A 6,189-nucleotide genomic window follows, 5' to 3' on the forward strand; every position below is an offset into this window, starting at 1 on the left:
GCTAAAGGGAGAAGTAAAACGGTTGTAGCAATAGGACCCAAGCTTGGGATGATATAAAGAGGGCACACACATTGTTACCCTCGCTAAGGAATAAGGTCGTAATTAGCTCAAGTCACGTCACACCAAAGGTAAATAACATTTAAATGTTTCCATAATATGCATGTATAATGTATTTGATCATATTCATGTATATACTGTATAAGTAGTACTTAATATAGAACAAGGGTCTCCAAGGGGGTGCCATCTAGAGACAGCTGAGGTGCCCGCGAACCTGTTCTGAATAAGGTTTACCAGTTCTTAGTCATTGTGAATTTTTAATAAAATTATTTTTTGGGCTCACTGACTGAATTCGTTTAATCCTACTTACATCAAACGTTTCATAACACAGTTACAGCATAGAAATAAAAATGTTGATTTGTTGTTATTTTTGATATGCACATAAAACAGGGAACCTTTAATTACCGTAAATTCCGAACTATAAGCCGCAACTTTTTTCCCAACTGTTCAACCCTGCGGCTTATTCAGAGATGCGGCCAATTTATGTACCGTATTTTCCACACTACAAGGCGCACCTAAAAGACTTATTTTTTTTCAAAAGCTGACCATGCGCCTTATAATACAGTGCGCCTTATTTATGGCTCAATATTAAATTCGCAAGGTCTCGCAACTTACGCAACAGCCGCCGACTCGATTTTCCCCCGAACGTGGAGTAGTCCGCGGTGTATGCTGGGATTTATATACCAGCGTTTCATTCATTGGCTAACCAATGTGTCAATCATTATTTGAATCGATCGCTATTGGCTAAAGTTATTCGGAGCCTCGGATTGGCTAGAGGGCCAAAACAAACCCTGCAATTGGCTGAAAAAGATGTGCCAATCGTCTGTTAAATCGATCGCTATTGGCTGAAGTTATTCGGAGCCTTGGATACGCTAGAGGGCCAAAACAAACCCTGCAATTGGCCGAAAAAGATGTGTCAATCATCCGTTAAATCGATCGCTATTGGCTGAAGTTATTCGGAGCCTCGGATACGCTAGAGGGCCAAAACAAACCCTGCAATTGGCCGAAAAAGATGTGTCAATCATCTGTTACATCGAACGCTATTGGCTGAAGTTATTCGGAGCCTCGGATACGCTAGAGGGCCAAAACAAACCCTGTAATTGGCCGAAAAAGATGACTGAATAGCAAGCTTGCTAAAGTACGCCATAAAGAAACATGTTTCATTAGTCTGTATTTGTAAACATTTTACTCTCCTGTATTTACTACACACGGTTGTAAGAAGACCATGATTGCGTATCATTATTGAACGTGAGAACTTAGGTGAGTTATGCGGCTTTGTATTTTCCCGGTATCTTGTTTTAGAACGATCTTGATGTTGCTGTGATGAGTTGAGTGAATTAAACTCAATTACAAGTGTTTATTGTCATATGCACAGTAAAGTTGCGAGCGAAAAAGAAAATAGAAAGTAAGGAATGGTTGGCATTTCTTGAATTCCAAGACTTTAACCTTCCGAATGATATTTGAAATGACGCATTTAAGTGACATCGTACGGACACCGCATCTGCACGTGTCTACGACACGAATTTGCTTGTTTGCAAGCTTTGGGAATGTTAAGGGGGTAATCAGTTTGACTGAATCATCTGACTGTTTTGTCGACGTTCCCATTGTAGCGCCTTATAATCCGGTGCGCCTTATCTATGGAAGATATAGGACCAAAAACTATTTTTTGGGGGTGCGCCCTATAACACGGTGCGCCCTATAGTGCGGAAAATACGGTAATATTTTTAACGGCCGCTAGCGGCGCTCGAGTATATAAGGTGAGATTAAGACCGGTGGAGTATATGCGTCGAGGAAGATCAAAACTTCTGAGCGTAAACATACCCTCATCGTGCAAATTGCACAAAATAAGGCTCATGACGCAGCTTCCAGGTCAAAAGTAAACGGTCATATTGCTGGGGTGCATTGAAGTAAGGGAGCGTGGGACGACGTCATCATGACAAGGTTTCTTTCCGAAATTGAGGAAGACAAGTTAGGTGTCATTAATAAGGAGGAAGAAGCGGATGGTCTGCGGTGGTTTGAACAAATTTATTGACACTAATAACAGAAAACAATCATGACAATCTCAACAGCAATCAAGCACATTCACAATATTATATTTCAATATGACGTTTTTAACAGCAAACACAATGTGAGGTTTGAACAACCCTTCTCGAAAATCTTAATAGCAATCAAGCATATTCACAATTTCATTATATAACACCTTTGTTAGTGTCAATAGATCTGTCCAGGCCAAAGTCGATTGTCTTTGGTCTAAACAAATCCACCGACAACAACAGCAGCAAAACAAACACGACAATCTCAACAGCCATCAAGCATATTCACAATTTTGTTATATCTGACAATGTGACGTGACGATGTGACGTTTTAACATTTTTTCCTGACATTTTCAACATCAACGAATACAGCTTTTATTCCCTTAACAGACTAATATGCAGGAATGCGAGCGTGTTGTTAGTAGCGTGAGGCTACCTCCCAAAGGCACGGTTTAGGATGAAAGTTATATTATTATTGTTAAAGCTTTGAAAACTCTCTCGATGTACCGTTTTTCTTTGTAAATATGTGTAATATGTATTTGCAACTGTATATTTTTGTAATGTATTTATTTGTATTTATTTGAGACAATTATTCTGCACGAACAAATTAAAAAAGAGGGGCGGAGCAAACGCGGGCTGATGGGAAAGTGGCGACCGGCAAAGGTGAGTTTTTGTGGACACGGTGGACAATAATGGATATATATATTTTTCCCACCATTACCTTTGGAAATATACACTTTTTTTTATCCATGGATTACTATCAACGGGCACCCAGAATCTGCAGGTCTGCAACAAATGTTAAGAAGTACCTATATCATTTTACGTTCATTTTGGCAGCTGTGATTTTTGGACTGTGTTTCAATGAAGGACAGAAAATAACTCTGAAATTGTTTAATTGATGTTGAAAATGTCAGGAAAAAATGTTAAAACGTCATATCGTCACGTCATATTGTCAAATATAAAAAAATTGTGAATATGCTTGATGGCTGTGTTTTGCTGCTGTTGGTGTCAGTGGATTTGTTCAGACCGAGGACAATCGACTTTGGCCTGGACGGATCTATTGACACTAACAAAGATGTTATATAATGAAATTGTGAATATGTTTGATTTTCGAGAAGGTTTGTTCAAACCTCACTTTGTGTTTGCTGTTAAAAACGTAATATTGGAATATAATATTGTGAATGTGCTTAATTGCTGTTGAGATTGTCATGATTGTTTTCTGTTTTTAGTGTCAATAAATTTGTTCAAACCAAAAAAACACGAAACTGAAAGAACTGTAGATTTGTTGATTTTTGCAATTGGGAGATGGAATAAGAGCTTGCTCTGTCCACTCCACGCATCAACCCGGTATTGCAGTACCTCCGGGAACGGTGCTTTCACACTGATCGCTGCTTGGCCCTGTGCCTCGGACCTTGACTCAGCCTCTTGGCTGGGAGCAAGTGTCTCGGCCTCTTGGCTTTGTAGTGTATTATGATTTGACCGATAATGGATAATAGATAAAGAATATAGAACAATAAACCTCTACAAAACCCCACATTTAGTTTCAATCGCGGGACTTGAAGTTTGGACTTGAAATTTGGCTTGGATTAATTTCGTGTTTTGTTGATGTGGGTGCATGCTTTTTTGATGTGGGTGCATGCGGCTTATATACAGGTGCGGCTTGTGTAAGTACAAAAGCGGTTATCCCCTTAAAATATGATGGGTGCGGCTTATAATCAGATGCGCTCTATAGTCCAGAATTTACGGTAGTAGCAAAACGTAGCTCTCATCTTGAAAAAGGTTGGAGACCACCGCTAAAAACTATTCAAGTCACATTTATTCATATAGCCCTTAATCACAAAAATGTCTCAAAGGACTGCACAGGATTACAATGACACGATTACCTGATCTTAAACCAACATGCGGGCAAGGAACAACTAAAAACCTCAGCGTGAGGAAAAAGAGAAACCTTGAGAAGGGACCTCACAAGTGGTAATCCCCCTTTCAGGGTGAATTACATTTAGCATTACAATACACAAACATAATAAACACTAGGTAACATGTTGAAAATTTGTCCGGAAAGTGCATGACAGCAACGACGCCTCCAGCCTGCAAACTAGTCCAGAAAGTCTATGACGGCCACGACGCAGCTTCCCATCTCTGCCAGCTGGTCCATGCAGGAGTTGACATGCTTCAGGTCAAACGCTGGTCCGCTGACTCATCTCAAATCGTCCTTCTCCTTCGTATCACCACCAGGCAGGCAGTCGGAAAAAGACAGGACAATACAGAATATGAGGTGGGCATCAATCATAAGCTTTGGAATAGAAGTAATATGTTGTGGTTGACAGTATCAAAAGCAACACTGAGATCCAGCAGCAACATTGATGAGGCACCGGAATGTATTGCTAAAAGGAGATCATTGGTTACTTTAGCCAGGCCTGTGTCAGTAGAGTGATTTGCCCTAAATGCTGACTGGACAGTTTCAAGGGGTAGGAAGTGCCCACCCACAGATACACTCTACCCATCCAAAGTAAATGTGTAGTACAGATTAAACAAAAGGGGAAATGAGAAAGAAAAACAAGAAGAAAAAAAAAAAGAAAAATAGGTAAAACACTAACAAGAATAGAAACAAAAGAGAATAAATAAAGAAAATAAAAGAAAAAGAAGAAGAAAAAAAACATGATATAAAAGATACTGTATCCAAGTACAATTTTTTATTTTTACTGAATCACTTTTTTTTTCAAGCATAATGAATGTGGCATAATAAATGTACAGTTTGTGTGGAAAGTCGGAATTTCACAAAATACGTTTTTTGTTGTCAGGAGGTCTGCTCAGGCTAGATATTTTTCTAGATTTGCCGATTTTAAAAAAGGTATTAATTTGATTACATTAGTTACCAGCCTTAGCCGGGATTACGGTAGTAAAAGGCGGTGTTTAAAACGCGTAAGCGAGTGTACCGGCGCGCTTCCAACCTTATTAGCTCCCGTGGCGCAGAGCTTTGACAGCTCACGTTTGTTGTCTACCTGCCACTTTCAGCGTAATCTCTCCTTTGTGGACGGATTAAGACGTCGCTGTGCTTTACCTTCGACTTTCTGCACACACATACACCAATGCTTTTCTTTTTTTTCTCCAACTCCCTCGTGCCTTGTACATCTGCTCGGTGCTCGTTCCATCACAGTCAAGGTGAGGACGACACGCAAGCTGAACGTCTGCTAATGGTTTGGCCTTTTCTTCAGAATTCCTCCCTGGCGAGTGTTTGTATTAGCAAAAATTGACAAAAGAGAGACAGTTGTCAAGAGGACGGCGTTGTCCATGGCAACAGCTCTCTTGTGGACATTGGAGACGTCTATCAATGTCTCCTTGGCGCATAATTAACAAGACTTTGAGAATACAAATGTCCCCGGCAAAGTTTAAGTCAATTCATTGGAGGGGGGGAGGGGTGTTGTCGTAATGTTAACGTTTTTTGAGGAAGATAGACCCATGCGGGTGTTTCAGGAACTGGAAGCAGGGGTGCTCAAAACAAGAATTTTTTTTTTTTTTTTTTTTTTTTTTTAACAAAATAAGGTACATAGTAGCAAACAAACATGGATACACTAAACAAGGAAATGTTCCAACTGGAAATAAAGACCCGAATCGGAACTGGAAAATACAGAGAGCAAGAACGAAAACACAGACAGGTGGTTGTGGAAGTGAAAATTAAACAATGACCTTACAACGTGTAAAGTTAGAAGGCTTCTTGATAATTGGGCAAAAGTGTGTGATAATTGGACACACCTGACTACCCCTTTTCGAACATGTTATGTGACAATATTTTGTTGTTGACTCATTGTTTTTGTCCTGTTTTATTTTAATGTTTGAAATAAAGTTTTCATTCATTCGTTCATTCACCTGTGCCCAGTTCACACCCTGTTTGGAACCCTCTGGTGGTATGGCAGACCTTAACATAACCTCCCTCCTCAAGGATACCAACCCCCTTCTTTTAATTTAATCTTATAGGTTAAAAAAAGCAGATCCACCCAAAAGGGTGTGAAAATCAGAGCAAAATATTTGACCGATAGTGACAATGAACAGTTCAAAATAACAAACGGAAAGCTTAAATCGTCAAAATAAAAAGTGTGTA

The 6,189-nt window shown here is 39.7% G+C and overlaps 1 pseudogene; it reads left to right on the top strand.

Moving 5' to 3' along the window:
- The first annotated feature begins 3,301 nt into the window (after positions 1-3,301).
- Positions 3,302-3,471, top strand: LOC148370517 (U2 spliceosomal RNA; annotated as a pseudogene).
- The last annotated feature ends 2,718 nt before the right edge of the window (positions 3,472-6,189 follow it).

This window comes from Urocampus carinirostris, chromosome 3, assembly GCF_059441175.1.
Source record: "Urocampus carinirostris isolate Australia breed hairy pipefish chromosome 3, RoL_Ucar_1.0, whole genome shotgun sequence".
Lineage (NCBI taxonomy): Eukaryota > Metazoa > Chordata > Actinopteri > Syngnathiformes > Syngnathidae > Urocampus > Urocampus carinirostris.